This window comes from Panthera leo, chromosome F2, assembly GCF_018350215.1.
Source record: "Panthera leo isolate Ple1 chromosome F2, P.leo_Ple1_pat1.1, whole genome shotgun sequence".
Classification (NCBI taxonomy): Eukaryota; Metazoa; Chordata; class Mammalia; order Carnivora; family Felidae; genus Panthera; species Panthera leo.
The window spans coordinates 4774611-4796882 of record NC_056695.1 but is presented as its reverse complement, the minus strand read 5'-3'; the positions used below and the strand labels follow the sequence as shown (position 1 = coordinate 4796882).

Sequence of the window (22272 nt, the reverse complement as noted above, 5' to 3'; positions counted from 1 at the left end):
AGCTCGGCTGTGGGTTTACTTAACAAGCTGATTATGTGGCTCTCGTCATGTGCTAGCCAATGTTCTGAGTGCTTTACCAGTAGTGTTGACTTACACAAACCTCTAGATAAGCCTATCAGGTAGGTGTTACTGTTATCCCCGTGACCCATTATGAATGAACGCTTTTTTTTTTGTCACCCCTCTTGAGAGCCTCGTGTCTCAAGTTCTCGGAACTTTGAAACGCACCACCAAAAAACAAAACACAACAAAAAACTTTGCGAAAGTAGAAAATGGAGAAATTGGTGCCTAAAATGTATTTCCTTGAAGTGTTCCTGGGCATGGAAAATCAGACTACTGAAAAGTTCTTCTGCTGGGGGTCCTACTTAGAGCTCTGGTATAAATTTGGGACATACCAAAGGGAAAGAGATGTCACCCCTGAAACTCCGGGTGCTGCCTGAGACCTTGCCCGTCCAAACACTTAGGTGGAAGTCCCCTCCTCCCTACGGCCTGGCCAAGCTGCATTCAAGGAGGCTCCCAGTCCCCTCTGCAGCCCCAATGACAGGCAAACATCAGCTAAGGCAATACGTTAATCTTTAATAAAAGAGCCAATATTTTGCAATGTGGTCATCCACAGAAGCTGCGCTTCACGTTTACAATGGTAAACTACAATCACGGTGTTAAATATTTCTCTAAATTGTTCCGAGGCATGAGAACCGGACTTCAAACTGGCAAAGGGAGAACAGGGCACAACTCACGTCAAAGTCCCTCTCAGGAGGACACAGCTTCAAGCAGCCAAACTTGTGGTGTCTGTCCACTCCAGGTGGATCTGGAAGGGCGTATCTGAAAATTAAATGTGTGTCAGACTTTTTCTTTTAACTCCCTGTAATCTCCACATTTCATAGAGAAGGGGAGGACTATGGAAAGGAATCAACATCTCCTAATGGTCGATTATATGATGCATTCACCTCCTTTTTTAGTGACTCGGGCAATTAAAAAAGAGCAGTCAGTAGAGTTTCTCATATCAGCTAATATATATTACATTTTAAGTGATGTGACATTGTTTATGATCCCCAAATGATAAAACATCGGGCCTAAAATTAATTTTTCTAGGTGTATTAGTCAGGATTCTCTAGAAAAAAAGAACCAATAAAAACATATGCATGTATCTCTCTATAAACACACACACACACACACACACACACACAGTCTTTAACACATCTACAAACATGTCTGTGTGTCTGCCTGCCTATTTATCTATCAGAAGAGGGAGAGAGATTTATTTTTTTGTATAAAATCTTGGGTTTTTATTTATTATATGAAATTTGTCAAATTAGTTTCCATACAACACCCAGTGCTCATCCCAAAAGATGCCCTCTTCAATGCCCATCACCTACCCTCCCCTCCCTCCCACCCCCCCATCAACCCTCAGTTTGTGTTCAGTTTTTAAGAGTCTCTTATGCTTTGGCTCTCTCCCACTCTAACCTCTTTTTTTTTTTTTCCTTCCCCTCCCCCATGGGTTTCTGTTAAGTTTCTCAGGATCCACATAAGAGTGAAAACATATGGTATTTGTCTTTCTCTGTATGGCTTATTTCACTTAGCATAACACTCTCCAGTTCCATCCACGTTGCTACAAAAGGCCATATTTCATTCTTTCTCATTGCCACGTAGTACTCCATTGTGTATATAAACCACAATTTCTTTATCCATTCATCAGTTGATGGACATTTAGGCTCAACAATTTGGCTATTGTTGAGAGTGCTGCTATAAACATTGGGGTACCAGTGCCCCTATGCATCAGTACTCCTGTATCCCTTGGGTAAATTCCTAGCAGTACTACTGCTGGGTCATAGGGTAGGTCTATTTTTACTTTTTTGAGGAACCTCCACACTGTTTTCCAGAGTGGCTGCACCAGTTTGCATTCCTACCAACAGTGCAAGAGGGTTTCCATCTGTCCACATCCTCACCAGCATCTATAGTTCCCTGATTTGTTCATTTTAGCCACTGTGACCCATGTGAGGTCGTATCTCAGTGTGGCTTTGATTTGTATTTCCCTGATGAGGAGCGACGTTGAGCCTCTTTCCATGTGCCTGTTGGCCATCTGGATGTCTTCTTCAGAGAAGTGTCTATTCATGTTTTCTGCCCATTTCTTCACTGGATTATTTGTTTTTCGGGTGTGGAGTTTGGTGAGCTCTTTATAGATTTTGGATACTAGCCCTTTGTCCGATTTGTCATTTGCAAATATCTTTTCCCATTCTGTTGGTTGCCTTTTAGTTTTGTCGATTGTTTCCTTTGCTGTGCAGAAGGGAGAGAGATTTATTTTAAAGAATCGGTCAAGTGATTGTGGGAACCAGTTAATCCAAACTCAGCAGGGTGGGCTGTCAGACAGGAGATGAGGAGAAAATTGATATTGCAGTGCAAGTCCAAAGGCAGTCTGGAGCACAGTTCCCTCTTTCTCAGAGGGCCTCAATCATTTTTCTCGTAAGACCTTCAACTAATTGGATAAGGCCCGCCCACAGGATGAAAGATAATCTACTTTACTCCACGTCTACTGATTTAAATGTTAATCTCATCTAAACTATACCTTCACAGCAATACCTAGACTGGTATCTGACCAAATATCTAGGTACAATCAAGTTGCCACATAAAATTAACTATCACAGTAGGAAAATGATCAATGTTGTGTTGATGGGTACTTCGATTTTTAAATAGAATTTTGGAACTAGAAAGGTTTTTAAAGATGAAACATCTTAAAGTCAGAGATGTGTAAAGGATGGCCCCCACATCACGGTTGAGAACTATCAGAGTTCACTGCTGCACCCCCAGAACAAAAAGCACCCCTGGCACTTAGGAGTGAATTCGCTCTATTCTAACACACACAGCACTGCCGTGTGTCAGGCATTGTTCTTCTCAAACATTACCATCAAGTCCTCGAACCTATCTTGGGAAGCGGGTACTCTATTATTTCCATTTTACAGACACGGAAACAGAGTCATGGAGATACAGCTCACGCTGCTGATGGAGCCGAGCTCACACTCAAGCTCAGCCAGGGTGACTCCTCATCCATTTGTTGGCAAGCAAGGCTTCTGGCAGTTTTGTTATTTCTCTGAGTTCTGGGAGACCACAGCCCCCAGTTCTCCCCGCTGAAGTCTCTCTATTGGCCCTGCAGTCCCATTCAGAATTCTTCACCATCCTTCACACTGCCTGGGATGAGCAATGGGGTAGGGCCAGGAAAACTTATTTTACAATCATACAGCCTTTCCTGCAGAAGTGCTCTAGCGTTATTTTCAGAATCTGACATTTGATGCATATTTTGCATTTCTTACTCTTTTCAGTTTTCTGCAAAAAGTAGATAATAGTAAAAGTTGTTCCTATCATCCTATGTTATTTGCAAGACCTGTAAGTAATTCAACTCCAAATTCACAGCTGTGTGAAAAAAGAAATTATTTCACCATATTTATTTAATTCTAAGTGCAAAATGGGAAATATTTCTTCTCTTCCTCCTCATGCCTTCCCCATTGAATTAGGGTCCCAAAGTCAACTCCTAATCTGCGTTTATACTGGTGTTTTCACAGGCCAGAATGGGCAATCAGAAATCCTTACAGAATGAGATCCTACAGGACTCATAATGCACAGGGCTTTAATCTCAGAGGTAACTCACCAGGCATGCCTAGAACTCAGATTAAGACGCTAACAAGAAGATGATATGGAGACCACTTCAAATAGTTTGCCTTGTGCCCAAGGTGGGAGAAAGATGGAATGTCTCTGGGCTCCATTCGGAGGCAAAGGTGAACGTGGATTTGAGAAGGCAGACCTTGTTACTCAAATATCCCTTGACCTGGGTACACTTGTTTCATATAACTTGACAGAAGAGAAAGTGATACGCCATGCTCCCTTCGGAGGAAATTGTGTGAAAGTGCTAAATAGTTAAATAGTAAAACAAAACATAAAAACAAATCTCTCAGTTCCTGTAGACACAGATGTATTGGCACTAATCAGGAAGCACATATGGATCTGTCTTAGAACACTGTTTTCACAGTTTGATCCTGTGAGCTTATTAGAAATGCAAATTAATGTGCCCCATTCATATCTACTAAATCAGAATCTCTGGAAAGAGAATGAACCAATTTAGAGTTTTAACAAGTTTTCTATGTGATTCTTGGGCACATTAGAGTTTGAGAGCTACTGCCTCAGCAAATATTTTTTAAAAATGTTTATTTGTCTTGGGGGGGGGTGGAGAGAGAGAGAGAGAGAAAGAACATGCATGAGCTGGTGAAGGGCAGAGAGAGAGAGAGAGAGAGGGAGAGAGAGAGGGAGAGGGAGAGAGAGAATCCCAAGCAGGCTCCACGCTCAGTGTGGAGCCCAACGTGGGGCTCAATCCCATGACACGAGACCACGACCTGATCGGATACCAAGAGTTGGATGCTCAACCAACTGAGCCACCTAGGCTCCCCACGAATATTTTTTGCTATACCTCAACCTCAATCTAGAGGTGACACTTACCCCTTTCCCACCCACAGAAAGCATGGTATAAATCCATCCCGTCAGCACAATCCAAGCAAAATACAGGAGTTAAAGCCTGCTTGAGAGACAGCATAGTGTAGTGCAGTGGTTCTCAAAGAGTAGGTTTTGTTGCATTGAAGATTTGTAGCAATCTTCAGGAAGACAGCCAGTCTGCATGAGGCACTGCTCTGGCTCTCAGGATAGATCAGGGGATAGGTCAGCGAGGGAGAGAAAGAACAAAGCACCTGCTTCGCTTCAGGGAGCTCACTCCCAGGGCAGGGCAACACTTGAGAATGCATAAATGGCACAACTTCTCATGGAGAGGAGTGCTACAAAGAAAATAAAACAGGTGCATTGGCTACACAGCACAGCAATGGGGGAGGGGGCAAGAGGGAAAACTCTGAGAAGTCAACTTTTCAGACGAGAAATAAGAGACAGCAAATGAGAGATAGTAAAATGTAAACTGCACAGCATGTGTTATGTTATATATCCATAAGAATTGTGATGAGTAAGATTCAAGAAAGCATGTAACCACATCTAGAAAAGGCTTTCGGATGATATGAAACCAAAATCAGGTATTTGACTGACCCTACTTTGGAAGCATTAGGTATTCTTAGAGATCAAAGGGAATTTATTACTAGAAATTGAAATACAGAGCAGTTAGAGGTGCAGCAACAGAATGACAAGTGACCACTTGAGGCTCAGCTACAAGGAAGCCCAGGCATTTGGTGCAGAACAGCATGAAGCAAAAACTGGGAAGAGGGTCAACAGAACTCACACAACAAGAAGGCAAATCTGCAACAGATAAACCCAGCTTGATGAAATTTGTACTAGTTCTAAATGAAGAAATATTGAAAGCTAATTTAGAAACACCAATTTAAGAACATTAATGTATGTTCTGCAAAATTTGTTGCATAAAATTATGCATACTTGAACTGTAAACTACACAATTCTCATTCTGTAGTAGTCCTTCCATTAAATCCTTTTTATAGTCCATATTTATCAAGTCCCAGGTTGAACAACCTATATAATTTAATTATAATTATAATTTTATTACAAATAATAAAAATGATATGACCTTGAGAGCTCACAGAGATTGGAAGTTGGGAAGAGAAAGTGGGAAGTGACTGCCATCCTTTTACAGAGTGGAAAATTGAGAGGCTGTTTATGCTGGATAGAGCAGGAAACATAGGCTTACATAGATTTTTCTAAAGATAGAAGATATAGAAACAATAAATTCACAGGAATAAAATAGAAGTAATAGTGAAGGGAACAATTTCCATATCCATTATTGGAAGAGGATGATGAAGTGTAGATTAGATGATAATCAATCAATAAATGGCAGTTCATGCATAATTTTAGAATAAGGAAATAGGCACTACCAAAATTTTAAAGGGAATGGTTAGAAGTAGTGTCCCATGGGAAGAGTGGGTCAGGGGTAAGGAAGGATGGGTGAAGGGACTGTTGACTTTAAGTTCTACAGGAAGATTCGGTTTTTATTAACCATGAGACACCTCACTTCGATACAATTTAAATACGGAAATTAAAAAAAAAACTTTCCAGGCATCGTTGTAAATAAATATGTGGACCAGTGGACCTGTCAGTGAATTCTAAGTGCACACTGTTCTCATGCTTAGAAGCTCACAGCAGGACGCAATAAATAGCCTTTGTGGCACCGATGACCAGTGTGCTGCCTGAGGACAGCCAGCATCAGAATCACCTGGGGCACGTGTCACACAGTAAAATCCCTGAGCTCAACTCAGAACCACTGACTCTGAACCTAAGAGACAGGAGGACGGTGACAAACAGCATTTTTCACACAAGAGGCTTTTGTGGATACGAATGTCATAAGACTAAGTCTTTACAGTATTTTAAGCACTAGATTCTACGAAAATCCGAGGTGACAAGACAAACGATACTTCTGAAATTGAATGCAGGGGCTAGAGTTAATGTCGGAACCCACAGCTACTACATACCTGAAATGTGAGCTACCAGAACCCCTGCCTCAGTAGGAAAGTGAGGAGCACAGCACTTTGCACCGTGCTGACAGTGATAGGGAGAAGTGGCACATCTCTAGTCTGCAGGAGCAAGAGGAGCAGCAGTTAAGGTCAAGAGATGACAAACAACAGAAATGAACTACTGGGGCCTCATCAAGATAAGCCAGCTTCTGCACAGTGAAGGAGACAATCAGCAAAACTAAAAGGCAACCGATGGAATGGGAGAAGAGAATTGCAAAGGACATATCAGATAAAGGGTTAGTATCCAAAATCTAATAAAGAACTTACCAGACTCAACACCCAAAAAAATACTTTTGTGAAGAAATGGGCAGAGGACATGGATAGACACTTTTTGAAAGAAGACATCCAGATGGCTTACAGACTCATGGAAAGATGCTCAACATCACTCATCATCAGGGAAATACACATCAAAACCACAATGAGTTCCCACCTCACACCTGTCAGAATGTCTCATGTTAACCTCTCAGGCAACAACAGATGTTGGCGAGGATGTGGAGAGAGAGGATGTCTTTTGCACTGCTGGTGGGAATGCAAACTGGTGCAATCACTCTGGAGAACGGTATGGAGGTTCCTCAAAAAATTAAAAATAGAACTACCCTACAACCTAGCAATTGTACCACTATTTATCCACAAAAAAATGCTGATTTGAAGAGACACATCCATGCCCAATGTTTATAGCAGCACTATCAACAACAGCCAAAGTATGAAAGAGCCTGAATGTCCATCAATGGATGAATGGATAAAGAAGATGTGGTGTATATACATACAATGGAGTATCACTCAGAGATAAAAAAGAATGAAATCTTGCCATCTGCAACAATGTGGATGGAACCAGAGTATATTATGCTAAGTGAAGTCAGTCAGAGAAAGATACATATATGATTTCATGCATATGTGGAATTTAAGAAACAAAACAGATGAACACAGGGGAAGGGAAGGAGAAATTAGATAAAAATGGAAAGGGAGACAAACCATAAGAGACTTAAATACAGAGAACAAACTGGGTTGCTGGAGGCATGCTGGGTGGGAGGATGGGCTAAGGGGGTAAAGGGCAGTAAGGAGGGCACTTGTCGGGATGAGCCCTGGGGGTTTAGATGTAAATGATGGATCACTAAATTCTGTTCCTGAAACCATTATTACACTATATATTAACTTGGATTTAAATAAAATTTAAAGAGAGAGAGAGAGAGAGAGATATGACAGAACCTGCACCAGGCTTGCAGCAGGTGGGCATCAGAGGCATCCATCCCAGGACACTGCCAAGCGAAGGTGTGCATTTGAAATGAAGTAGGACCTTTAGTCATTGAATTGGTGAGATCTGGGGGCTAAGGACTATTTCTCCTAACACAATTATTTATTCACAGTCTTTGAATACTCCTTGCTGGGGCTGGTGTTGCCTGAGAAAGAAAATGATGATGGAAGGAGAAGGACGGGGAGGAGAAGATTGTCAGTGTTTTCCTTGAGATCAATATACAGAAAATATTTTTTTTTTTTTTTTTAACATTTTATTTATTTTTGAGACAGAGAGAGACAGAGCATGAACGGGGGAGGGGCAGAGAGAGAGTGAGACACAGAATCGGAAACAGGCTCCAGGCTCTGACCCATCAGCCCAGAGCCTGACGCGGGGCTCGAACTCATGGACCGCGAGATCGTGACCTGAGCTGAAGTCGGCCGCTTAACTGACTGAGCCACCCAGGCGCCCCGAAAATATTTTAAATCAACATTCATATTTTTAGCAAGACTTACTAAGCACAGTTTGTGGTTCACTTGTAACATTTGTTGACCCTCTAATATGTGTCTGACATTGCGGTATGGAAGGTGAGGAAGAGAAAATGCTTGCCCTCAAAGCTACAATTCAGTTAGAGGAGCAAACCGGTAGACAATTATGAAAGTGATGGAGGTGGTCTGACTCTCCCTGGAAAAGTTAGAAATGGTAGTGCACTTTGAATGGAAAGTCAAAGATCTAACAGATCCACTGGCAGGCTGCAGCTATGAGCACTCTGACGGAACTAGACAGACTGTGGTGATAGATGACCATGGAGGGGAAGCCTGTGGCTGTGGCCGTTCTCATTGAGGCTGCTCACTAGAATCGTCTTTTCAAAAACAATTAAAAAAGACTTTAAAAAATAGTAAGTGGTCAGTGAAAATGAGGAAGTAGGCAATTGTAAGCACTCATCCGTCCACAGAAGCATTAAAAAAAAAAAAAAAAAATCAAAGGGAAACGATCAGAGCTACCTTTGCTCTGAAAAACAGCCATTACTAAATGCTGAATAAAGGTAAAAACTGAAAAATGGTAGAAAAGCTTCATGGCATTTTTACTTGCCCTTGCCGCACCCCCTCCCCAGCTCAGGGGTGGTCTTGAAGAAGGCCACCCACATTCCCAGTGTGGGACTCTGGTCTCTGGCTCTGGAAGGAGCAGAGCAGAACTTATTTGCAAAGAATTGGGTCTCTATGTTTTAATCTGTCTGAGGCTATCTGAAGGACGGACAGGAAGCATTTGTTTTTGTTTCAACTCAGAGCTCAGACTGGAAAAGCAGTAGGTATTCCTCAAATCATTCTAAAATGAACTAGCAGCCTGTAGTCACCTGGACAAAAGATTACAGTTGAGGTGTATGACAGAGTGCCAGAAACTTAAAGGGAAAGCTGGAAAGAGAGTGTCTTTAGGAAACAAGGGCATGCAAAATCTTCCATGTACATTATGGAATTTAGAGGGCTATGCATACAGCCAAGACAGGATATATATTCACAGAAGGAGAGAGAAAGCCTTAAGCTTTCACTTCTGGCTGATTTCTGGGCTTAGTGAATGCAGGAAGAACATGGAGACAATACTCTAAATGGGCTGGCTAAATACTGATGGAGTGCACTAGCAAACAGCCAAACTGCAAAGACTGGGAGAGGAGTGTGTGTGTGCGTGTGTGTTGTGTGCTTGGCATTTTTGTTTCTTCTTCTTCTTCTTCTTGTTCTTCTCCTTTTTTTCCCCTTAGTTCATGGTGTTCAAGGAAATTACTCTCAAAACACTAGCTGAATACAACCTAAAGGAAAAGAGGCTTCAGAGACCACACATGACAAAGAACACACACTTTACAAAAATACTTTAGAAGGGTCACTAAACAAAAAAATCCCACAGCACACAACAAAAACAAATGCTGAGGAAGGGGAAAAATCTGATTTCCAGTTTTACTACATTATACTGTTCAAAATGTCCAGTTTTCAATAAGAAATTATGAAGCATACAAAGAAACAGGAAAGCATGGCCCTTCACAGAAGTAACAGAAACTGCCTGAGGAAATACAGATTTGGACTTATTAAACAATGACTTTAAATCAACTGCCTTAATTATGCAAAAAAATCCAGCATAGTCAGGACAATTATGTATAAACAAACAGAGAATAGCAGTAAAGACATAGACATTATAAAAAGGAACCAAATAGAAATTCTGGAATTGAAAAGTACAATAGTTGAAATGAAAGTGAAATTAAAGAAAACCTAAATAAATGGAAAGACATCCAATGTTCATGGATTGGAAGACTTAATATAATTAAGATGGCAATCTACAGATTCAATAAAATCCCTATCAAAATACCACTGTTTTTTTAAAATTTCTGCAAAGGTTGAAAGCTTTTCCTCAAAACTTATATGGATTGTGAAGAGCTGTGAATAGCCAAACAATGTTAGAAAAGAAAAACAAAGCCGGAGGACTCATACTTCCCAATTTCAAAACTTTAAGATACAGTAATCAAAGTAGTGTGTACTGGCATGAGGAAAGACATACAGACCAATGAAACAGAACAGAGAGTTGATAAATAAACCTATGTGTCTATGGATAGTTGATTTTCAACAATGGTGTCAAAACCATTCAATGCAGGAAAAAGTCTTTTCAACAAATGGGGCTGGGACAACTGGATATCCACATGCAAAAGAATGAAGTTGTACCCCCTACCTCACACCATAGGCAAAAATTAACTCAAAAAACTGGAACCATAAAACCGTTAGAAGGAAACTGAGAGGTAAAAGTCTTCATGACTTTTATTTGGCAATGGACTGATTCTTAGATACGACCAAAGCATGAGTAACAAAATAAAAAAAAAAAAATGATAGATTCAGCTTCTCGAAAACCAAAAACTTTTGCGCACTTAAGGACATTATTATCGAGAAAGTGAAAATACAACCTACAGAATGGGAGGAAACATTTGTAAATCACATATCTGATAAGGTCTAGTATCCAGAATATATAAAGAAGTACAACTCAACAACAAAATAACAAATATCCCACTTTAAAATTAGGCAAAATATGTAGACATTTCTTTAAAGAAATGTGCAAATGGCCAACAAACACATGAATAGATGCCCTACCTCATTAGTCATTAGGGAAATGCAAACCAAAACCAAAATGAGGTACCATTTCACACCTACTAGAGTGGCTATAATAAAATCAAACTGGAAATAACAAGTATTGGCAAGGGTAGATAAACTGGAATGCTCATACATTGCTGGCAGGAATGTAAACTGGTTCAGTTGCTGTGGAAAACAGTTCGGTAGTTCCTTAAAACGCTAAACACAGAATTACCATATAGCTCAGCAGTTCTATTCCCGTGCATTTTGAAAGGACTAAAAGCAGGTACTAAAATCCATTTGCCATGCATACTCATAGCAGCACTGTTCACAACATCCAAAAGGTGGAAACAGCCAAATGTCCATCAATGGATTAATGGATGAACAATTATGTATACATACAGTGGAATGTTATTCAGCCATGCAAAGAATGAAGAACATTGAAGATAATTTGCTAAGCGAAAGAATTCAGACACACAAGATCACATATTGCATGATTCCATTTAGATGAAACATCCAGAAATGTTAAATATATAGAGACAGAACAAAGACTGGTGGTTTCCGGGGGGCTGGGTAAGGAGGGGGATGGGAGATAACTGCTTATTGAGAATGTGGTTTTCTTTTGAGGTGATAAAGGATTTAGAACTAAATAGAGGTGGCTACCTCTGAATTAGTCACTTTTAAAATACTAATTTTATATTATGTTAGTTTCACCTCAACAAAAAAGGCACAACAACAATGATAACAAAGCCTGGACATCAGCCCACACCAATTAAATCAGCATTTTCAGGCATGAGGCCCAGGAACTTTTAAGTCTTCAAAGCTATCCAGGTGATTCCAGGAATATCCAGATTTGAGAACCACTGGGCTGGATTGCGAAGAATTTGCTTTTTATTAATATTTTGTTTGTTGTTTTTCTATACTTACAGAGAAGGAAGCCGTTAAAGAATTTTAAATAGAACAATATGACAACACATGCCTTTTAAGATATTTGGTAGATATTAGGTAGAGTGAAGAAAAATTGAAGGGGGCTTCGACTGGAATCCATTGGGTTTGCGGGGACTCAGACCGATAGGCCCAATCCAGACAAAGCCAGTGAAAACTGACAAGACCCAAGAAATAAAACATATGTGGAGGTGAAGTGCAAGGAGAAATTTGTGACCTGCAGTTTTCTGGCTTGGGCGATTGAGTAACTGGTGTTATCGTTAACTGAAAGAAAGCTCTGAGGAGATGGAGGTAAGAAGAAATGCTGGATCCCAGGCCTGCCTTTATCTAGGATGTACTGAGCTTGAGGTGATGTGCCCGCAGGACATGTGGGCATGGACATGTGGGCAGGACATGAGCTATGCAATGGGCAGTCAGAACTATTCCTCTGGAAGTCCTGTTAATAGTGTGCTGATGGGCTTTCCACAACATAACCTCTCCGACACTTACGAGAGTCACAAAAAGGCAACAAGATAACACCAAAAATAAATTAAGACTGGCAGCGTATCTCACAATAACTTAGAAGGAATTTCCAAAAACTGAACACCTGAAGCATTACTAGAACGACAATAAGCAATACATGTTTCGTCACCAAAACAAAGGGAAACTTATTTCTTCCCCCAGTGCTTACCTTAGGACTCTGAAGCTGAGGGTTTCTAACTACCTTAGTACATACTGAACCCTCTACTTTGAGGAAACATCTAGCCTTCTGTCTTAGCTCTATGGTCGTTTCTACAACCATCGTGAAGCTCTGAATCCCAGAAATCAACAGAACAAGCACTGGCAGAGAAGGAAGAATGACTCTAGGTGCACATAATTCTAGGAAGTATAACTCCAATTACAGGAAGCTGCCTCCACAGGGCATCACAGAAGAGACTCGGCCGGAAGGATTCTCAAGTACTTGACACATCAGCCATATGTGCAGGGCCTCTGAAGAGCCTAAAAAGAGACACTATTGTCTTAAAAGATGAGAGAAGGTTCTTTTCCCCTACTTCTCCTTCTAAGTATAACTAAAAATCCCTGAACGTTACATATAAAAACAAACATAAGAAAACTATGAAAGTTGGAGAGAAGACGACAAACAGGATAGGGACCTTAGGACCTAAGGAACAAACCGGTGGTGAGTTCCTGGGTTTTCTTTTTACCTCCTTCTCCCAGACTGGAGAAGCTGGCAACCCCGAATCACAAATGTGATTGTGCCAAAAATAAAAACAAAAGAAAACAAAAACAGTCACAACCTACGCCTGCTATCTAGTCAAAAGTTGAGGAAATAGACAGCTTAGCAATACAGAAAACCTTTAGACAATAACTGCTTTACTGCCAAAGAATTTAGGCAGTCTCTGGCAGCTAGAAGAAAGGGACTCTCCCATAGAACCTTCTGGAATGAATATCCTGCTGAAACCTTCATTGTAGTCTAAGGAGCCGGATTTTCAGAATTCTGACCTTCAGAACTGGAAGATAATATATTTCTGTTGTTTTAAGTCACTAAGGTTGTGGTAATTTTTTACAGCATTAATAGGAAACTAATAAAGATTTTGGTACTGAGAGTGGGGTGCTGCGGTAAAACAATACCTAAGAATGTGGAAGTTGCTTTAAAATTGGGTAAAGTGTAGAGGCTAGAAGAATTTTTAGGAGAATCACAGGAAAAATCTTAGACTGTTTTATTATTATTTTACTTATTTTATTTTAGAGAGAGAGCGCGCGCGCGCATGAGTGGGGAAGGGAGGCGGAGGAAAAGATTCTTAAACAGGCTCTGAGCTCAGCCTGGAACCCAACACGGGGCTCGATTCCATGACCCTGGGACCCTGGGACCACAACCTGAGCTGAAATCAAAAGTGGATGCTCAACTGACTGAGCGATCCAGGTGCCCTGAAGACTGGATTGTTTTGAATACATTGTTAGTTAAAATACGAATGTTAATGGCTCTGCTAGTGAGAACTCAGAATGAAGGACAGGGTTAAGAAAAAATGATAACACTATTAGAGAATACTTAAATTATCATCAATAGACTGTGAATAGAACAAAGACATGAGTGCTTGGAAGGAGATGAAGAATGTTACTGGGAATCACAGGAAAAGGGATCCTTATTTTACAGCAGTATCTTAGCTGAACTGTTTCCTAATTTTGTGTGTGATTTTTTTTGTTTTTGTTTTTTGAGAGCGAGCAAGCGAGCGAGCTAGTGTGAGCAGGGGAGGGGCAGAGAGAGACTCCCAAGCAGGCTCCACACAGCACGGGGCTCCATCTCACATCTGGGAGATCATGACCTCAGCAGAAATCAAGAATCGGATGCTAACCAACTGAGCAACCCAAGCATCCCTCTGTTTCCTATTTTTTATAGCAGAACTTACAAGTGATGGATTTACACACTGTTAATTTTTTTTTAATGTTTATTTACTTTTGAGAGAGAGAGAGAGGCATAGTGCAAGCGGGGAAGGGGCAGAGAGGGAGACACAGAATCTGAAGCAGGTTCCAGGCTGTGAGCTGTCAGCACAGAGCCTGACACAGGGTTTGAACCCACGATCTGTGAGATCACAAAGACACTTAACCGACTCAGCCACCCAGGTGCCCCTGGACTTACACATCGTTAAAGAAAAATAAATTTCATGATACTTGTTAAAGACAGGCTGTCACTAAAGATGGGCTGTGAGAGATTTAGCTAAACAAGAGGTTGAACTGTTACAGGGACAAGTGGAGATTTATAGCCAAGGAGCAGGGTAGAGGTCAGTGGATGGAAAATTACTAAGAGGAACCATCAAAGGTAGGGGGATTCTGGCTAAACTAACTTGAGGGGACTTTTGCTGAAGACAGGCTAACAAAGGTTGGGGATGAAAGTGATCAGATATCAAGGGCAGGGATTTTCACTAAACTGACCCAGAAAGGTTCTTGCTTAAAACTGAACTAAATAGGCCAAGGACAGAGCTCAAGGGCAAGGCCTAGTCAAAACAGGACTGAGGAGCCTGACTAAAGTTTGGTCGTTGGAGAGAATTTGTCAACGTTTAGCTGAGGGGATTTTCAAGCAGAGTGTTGAAGGTGAAGTCTGGTTCCTTCCTACTGCTTATAAGTAAAATGTGAGAAAAAAGAGATAAATTGAAGAAAGAACTGTTAAGCAAAAAGGAATTTGGGCTTGATGATTTAGGAAATTTTCATCCTATCCGGACTGTCAAAGATGCTAAAATTGAGAGATTCACTGTCAGGAAAGCATGCTCTGAGAGACAGCCAAGAGTGTGGCTGGATAACCTTTTGGTAGTGCCTCAGAAGGACAGAAAGGCTGGAGTATTCAGTCAACAGGGGGCTCTGTGACGAGTAGGCATCTGACTCATGGATCTCCTTAGCCATCTGAGCAAAACCCTGGAAAAATATGGGATTATCTAGGAAAGACTTGTGGAGAAGCCTATTGCTTAATGGAGTGAATCCCTGAGACATACATGGGAGACCCACAAGGAGCTTGGCTGAAACACTGCACTGAAACGGACCAAGGCAGAAGGAAATAAAGACAGACTGTCCACGCTGTCAGACTCCCACAGTCCTAGAGACGAGAGAGAGGCTGGTAAAACCCGACTGCAAATAACTGCTACCTTTTATGAAAAAAGAAAGATGACTCCAGGGGTGGGGCCAGGAGCCAAGGGCAAAGGTGAATCCATGAGCACAGATGATTATTCCCAGGCCTTAAAACCTAATGGAGTTTGACAAGTTGGATTTCTAAACTGCTCCCAACTAGTACGTCCTTTTCACCTTCCATTTTCTCCTCTTGGGAATGGGAATGCCAATAACTGGTATCCTACACCTGTCCCATCATATTTCTTGTTTCTAGTTTCACAGGTCCCAGATTGACAGGAATCCAGAAGTCATAAAGAGCATGTTCTTTGAGTATAATGGAATCTAACCAGAAATCATTTACAAAAAGGTAACAGAAAAAAATTTCCAAATTTAGAAATTAAACAGTATACCTCTAAACAGCCCATAGATTCAGAAAAAAAAAAAAAAATTCTTGAGGACAATAAAAAAAATTAAACTGAATGAAAATAAAAACATAACATATCAAAATTTGTAGAACACAGACCAGCACCAAGAAGAAAATTTATAGCACTACAATGCTTATATTAGAAAAGAAGAAAGTCCCAAATAAATATGCTAAGCTCTCACCTCAAAGTACTAGAAAAAGAACAAACTAAAACTGAAGGAAGCATAAGGTAAAAATAAAAATAAGAACAGAAATCCACGAAATTGAAGGCAAAAGACAATAGAGAAAACTCAGTGAAACAAAGACTTTTTTGGGTAAAGATTAATAAACTGACAGACCTCTAGGAAGACCAAAAAAACAGGAGAGAAGATTCAAATTACTAATATCACTAATGAAACATGAGATATCACTACAGACCCTGCATTCATCAAAATGATAATAAAGAATACAAAGAAAACTGCACACATAAGGTTGACAACTTAAATGAAATTACCACAACTCATCCAGTATGAAATAATGTGAACAGTTCTGTAATTACTAGGCAAATTGAATTTTTAACTAAAAACCCCCTGAAAAAGAAATCTCCAGGGACATCTGGGCAGCTCAGTCAGTTGAATGTCTGACTCTTAATTTCGGCTCAGGTCATGATGCCAGGATCGAGCCCATGCTGAACATGGAGCCTGCTTAGGATTCCCTCCTTCCCTCTCCCTCTGCTCCTCCCCCACTTGCACATGCGTGCATGAACGTGGACTCTCTCTCTCTCAAAAAAAAAAAGAGATCTCCAGGTTCAGATGGTTTCACCAAAGAATTCCACTAAACTCCAGTTTAAAGAAAATTTAACTCCAATTTACACAATCTCTTCCAAAAATTAGAAGAAAAAACACATTCTAATTCACTCAATGAAGCCAATATTACACTGATATTAAAACAAAACAGTAAACAAAGAAAACTACAGATTTATATCTCCCATGAATATAGGTACAAAAATTCATTTTTGTTGTTTATTTTTTTTTTTATTTAAATCCAAGTTAGTTAACATATAGTGTAATAATGGTTTGAGTAGATGCAAAAATTCTTAAAATATTACCAAATAGAATCCAGCAATATAGAAAAAGAATTATACACCATAACCAAATGGTGTTTATTCCAGAGACGCAATTCTGGTTCAATAGTTGAAAATCGACCAATGTAATTACCCTATTAAGAGACTAAAGAAGAAAAATCACATGATTGTATCAATAAATACAGAAAAAGCCTTTGACAAAATTCAATATCCGTTCATGATAAAAACAAAGTAGAATATAGGAACATTTCAATTTGATAAAGAACATCTACAAAAAAACCTACAGGTAACAGTATGCTTAATGATGAAAGCTTAAATTGTTTTACCTTAAGATCAGGAAAAAGGAAGTATACGTATTCTAACCACTTACAATCAACAGAACTGGAAATTTAGGCAACGCAGTCTATATAAAAATCCCAAGAAATCTACTCATGCACACACAGAAGTTCTACAACTAATAAGTGAGTTCAGCAAGGTCACAAGATATAAGGACAACATACAAATATCAGCATTTTATATACTAGCAATGAGTATGTAGAAACCAAAATTTATAATTCAATACCATTTACAACTGCTCAAAAAAGTGAAATATCTAGTTGCATATTTAACAAAATATGTATAGGATTTGTATGCTGAAAACCATTAAACACTACTGAAAGAATCAACAATATTACAAAGTGAGAGATATTCTGCGCCTATGAATGGACAAACTCAACACAGTATGTCCACTCTCTCCAAATTTTGAGATACAGATTTAATATAGTTTCTACGAAAATCCCAGAAATGTAGTTTTGTAGGCGTGGACATGAATGTTTTAATACTTATATGGAAAGGAAAAATAATAAAACAGCTAAAAGAATTCTGAAGAAGAACAAAGTGGGCATAATTGTTCTGTTTTAAAAACTCATATAGCTAGTAAGCCTGGGTAGCTCAGTTGTTAAGCATCTGACTTCATTCAGCTCAGGTCATGATCTCATAGTTCATGAGTTTGAGTCCCACATTGGGTGAGTTTAAACCCCACTTTGGGTGAACATCAGCCCTACTTCAGGTAAAACACAAGCCCTGGGTGAGCCCTGCTTCTCTCTCTCTCTCTCTCCGCCCTTTGTGGGATTCTCACTCTCTGCCTCTCACTCATTTGTGTCCTTTCTCTCCCTCAAAAAAACAAAAAACCCAACAACAAACTTATATAGCTAGAATGATAAAGACTATGTGGCATTGGCAGAGGGATAAACTCATAAATCAATGAAACAGAACAGAAAACACAGAAACAGTTCTATATACATACAACAAACTTTTTTGATAATGGTGCAAAAGCAATTCATGGAGGAAGGATAATCATTTTAATTAATGATGCTAGAGAAACTGAATATTATAGGAAAAAATAAAACTCAGCCTAAAACTCATACCTAATATAAAACATTAACTTGAAATGAATCATAGATTTAAATGTAAAACTATAAAACTTTTAGAAGTTTTAGGAGGCGTTCTTAGGCATGATCCCCAAATATGGATTTATAATAGACAAAATTGATATATTGGACTGCATCAAAATTAAAACTTTTGCCCCGTGCAGCACCCTGCTGAAAGATGAAAAGGCAAGCGATAGACTGGGAAAAATACTTGCAAACCACAATTCTGACAAAGGACTCATACCTAGAATATGTTAAGAACTCTCAAAGAATGACATTAAAAACACAAAAATTCAACTAGAAAATGAAAAAAGACATAAAGAGACATTTCACTAAAGAGAGTATACCAATGGCAAGCAAGCACATAAAAAAGATATTCAAGGTCACTACTATTAAGAGAAGCTAAAACAAAAAAAATAGCAACAATACGACAGACTGGTGAGGATGTGGAAAATCTAGTTCCCTTGTACCTGGCTGGTGAGAATGTAAAAACGGTACAATCACTGTGGAAAATAGTTTGGCAGACTCTTAAAAAAAAACTGAACATATACTTACCATATGATCCAGCAATTGCACTTCTTGGTGTTTATTCCAAAGAAATGAAAGTTTACGCTTGCAGAAAAACCTGTATTCAATTGTTCATAGGAGTTTTATTTGTAACAGTTCCAAACTGGAAATGAGCAAAGTGTCCCTCAATAGGCGAATGGTTCAATTAATTGTGGTACATCTGTACCATGGAATACTACTCAGAAATAAGGGAGAAACTAGTGATACACACGACAACTTGGGTAAATATCAAAACATTATCTTTAGTGAATAATGCCAATCACAAAATGTTATATATTGTGTGACTCCATTTCTGTGACATTCTTTACCTGACAAAATCAGACATGGAAAACAGATTGGTGGTTATCAGAAGTTAGGGATGGTGGGAAAGTGGCTGTCATTACTAAGGGGGTGGTTGATGGAAGATATTTGCTGGTCTTATTGATGATACAGTAGTTTTATGTCTTAATTGCACCGGTGGTTACAGGAATCTACACAAGTAATAAAATTATGTAGAGTCATCCATACAGAAGCAATATCAGCACGATGGTAGATTAGGAGGTCCCAGCCCCACACCGCCACCCCTCCCCCGCAACAAAATCAGTGATTGAACAATTACCTATGGAGGAAAATAGCTTTGGGAAAGTTTCAGTGCACAACTAAGAAGCTGCAGCAACCCGCTGGAGCATAAAAACCAAGAAGAGCTGCACAGAAAAGTTCAGGAAGCATTTTATCTGTGTCAACCTCATTCCCCAGCCTGGCACAGCATGGCGTGGAGAGGGATCCCTTCAGTTGCAACTTCTCCTGGGGGGCAGGGGGGCGGGGAGCGGTGGTGAGAGCAGGAGGACCCCAGCAGCCCTCACCACTGCAACAGACACCTACTGCCTTTGCCAACGAGGCCCACCCGGTCTTTGCTGATGCCCACACAGCTGCCTGAAGACCATGCTGCTGAGCAGGACACTCTCCTGGCTGCAGCCGCCTCTGCACTCACTACTCCTACTCAGCTGGGGCCATGGCTGCACACACACCTCCAGCCCTGGTGCCCCCGCATCCCCCAGAATCAGTGCCACCACAGGCCTCCTAGAACAAGCATCCCTATAGACCCCCCCAGAAGTGGCATCCCCACATATCCCTGGACATGTCACTGCTGTGTACCCCACCTAGCAGGCAATCTCATACCTACTACTGGTGATGGTCTTTCCCCACAAACGACAATTCACAAAGTCTGCAACAGGTCACTGTTCTTTCAAATGCAGACACCCAACACGAAGCTACAAGGCGTGCACACAAAGACACCCAACACAAAGCTACAAGGCGTGGGCGCGCGCACACACACACACAAATCAAAGAAACGTGACGCCATGAAACAATATATTTCCAATAAATAACTCCAAAAAATGGAGATCTACAGATTTTCCTGACAAAGAATTCAAATAGCTTTAAAGCTGCTCAGTGAGCTTCAAGAGAACACAGATACACAATGAAATCATGCAAACATGAACAAAACAAGAAGTTCAACAAAGAGACAGAAATCATAAATTCTGGAGCTCATGAATACAATAAATGCATGAAAAACGCAACAGCAGACATGAGCAAGCAGAAGAGTCACAGTGAGACTTTTCACACCCGTATTTTGGTCTTCTCTTTGTGGAAATGGGAAAATTATCCACCCTCTTGCAGATAGACTGAGCCTATGAAAGGTTCTAGCTAATGAGTTCTGGGCAGAAATGCTGTGTGTCACCTCCAGGCTGGACCACTTATTTGCTGGCGTTAAGACACTCCAAGAGCTATCTTTTCCCATTATAACAATCGTGCAAAGCACATGTTAACACGGTGGTGTCCGGGGGCGCCTGGGTGTCTCAGTCAGTTAAATGTCTGCCTCTTGATTTTGGCTCAGGTCATGATCCCAGGGTCATGGGATCAAACCCCATGTCAAGCCCCATGCTCAGCATGGAGCCTGCTTGAGATTCTCTCCACTTGCCCCATCCCCCTCCTGCTCACTCACGTGTGTGTGCGCTCTTTCTCTCTCAAAAAGAAAATTAATATGGTGGTGTCTGGAATGCTGAACCTTTCCAAGGAGGACAACTGCCTACAACGTCACCTGATAAACTTTTGTTGTGCTAAGCCACTGCCAATTTTGTGTTGTTAGAACAGCATAATCTAGCTTATTCAGACTGATATAGTGGAATCAGTTATGTATCAGGAAGCCATATAATTTATCATCCAAACCTGGACACCTTTGAGTCTAAAAGGATACACTATTAATAATTACAACAGGACAATAGTCATAGACTGGAACTGTCCTGGGTGACCAAAATGTGTGGTCACCTCAAATATGTGGTAAGTAAAAGCAGAGGTATTGGGAACATCTGACCATCAGATAGCTCTCCAAGAACATTCTCTAGTGGCATGTTGGAATGTGGTTAAAACCACAGCAGATTGTGCAAGTTTTAGATCATAAGACAATATAGTCAAAATGTTTTTCTAGTCAAATTAATTTTGAGTTTGTGCTCATATTCTATAAAACAAATGAGAAATTTTTAATTTGAATTGTATTTTCAGGTCTCCTCTCTCTGGGATTTTCAGTTTTTATAGAAAGTGAAATCATTGAGGAGGCTCTGCTGGCCAAAAGCCATCAGTTCATAGTGGTTACTGCTGAAATGCCCATTGTTCCAGCTGGTGTGGACCCTTCACTTCTGTTGGTCCTACTGATTCCATTCTACCTTTGGGGCATGAGAAAATGTAGTAAAACTGTTAACTCCAATTCTAAAACTCCAGCCTCTCTGGATATACCATGCATCCACTTTCTTTGAGGTTTTGCCCCCTCCTTGGGGCACTGTTTGGTAAAAAAAAAAAAAAAAAAAAAAGTTTTGTTTTGTTTTGTTTTGCTGCCCCTTAGATCCAGGGTCACCTGTTTCATTCCCATTCTGGGAAGGGCCTGGAGGGTTATTTTTGTGTAAGCAAAGTCTGGTTTCTGCCTTGCCAATACTTTACCTCTTGAACAAGGCAAAGATCCACACAACTTGGCTACCTGCTAAAACAGATTAATAAAAAAGGAAAAGTTGTCAGATAAAAATATAAACGACTGGTTCAGAGATATAGTTCATCTTCCAGCCCTTTAATTAGAAACTGAAGGAAGCTAAGAAAACAAAAAGTCCTCCAGAGTATAACAATCTAGTGGTCGCTTACCACTGAGGCCAAAAATTCTCTATCATTGGTAGAATATCATTATTTTATTCCCTTGTAATAATTTTAGATTTTAAGAGTTGCCTAAATAAAAATATTCCTGAAAAGAAATAAAGCTGATTTTATATATGAAGCATCTTGGTATGAATTCCTTTATCATATGGTCTTTCTAGCTGAGTTCTGGGTTCAACAGGACACATTGCAGAGAAGCAGAGAAAAGGATGGGCCGTAGGACAATACAGATGGGCAAGGTGTGGATGAGACTCTAGAGGGATACCTACACAGCCTTAGGCA

At 40.2% G+C, this 22272-nt stretch overlaps 1 long non-coding RNA gene across 1 annotated transcript in view; it reads right to left on the bottom strand.

Annotated features, from left to right (window-relative positions):
- Positions 1-553: 553 nt before the first annotated feature.
- LOC122210705 overlaps positions 554-22272 on the bottom strand; it is a 34382-nt gene continuing 12663 nt past the window's right edge. The window contains exon 2 of the long non-coding RNA XR_006198181.1: positions 554-819. This is a non-coding gene — a long non-coding RNA (uncharacterized LOC122210705). The remainder of the gene's footprint in view (positions 820-22272) is intronic.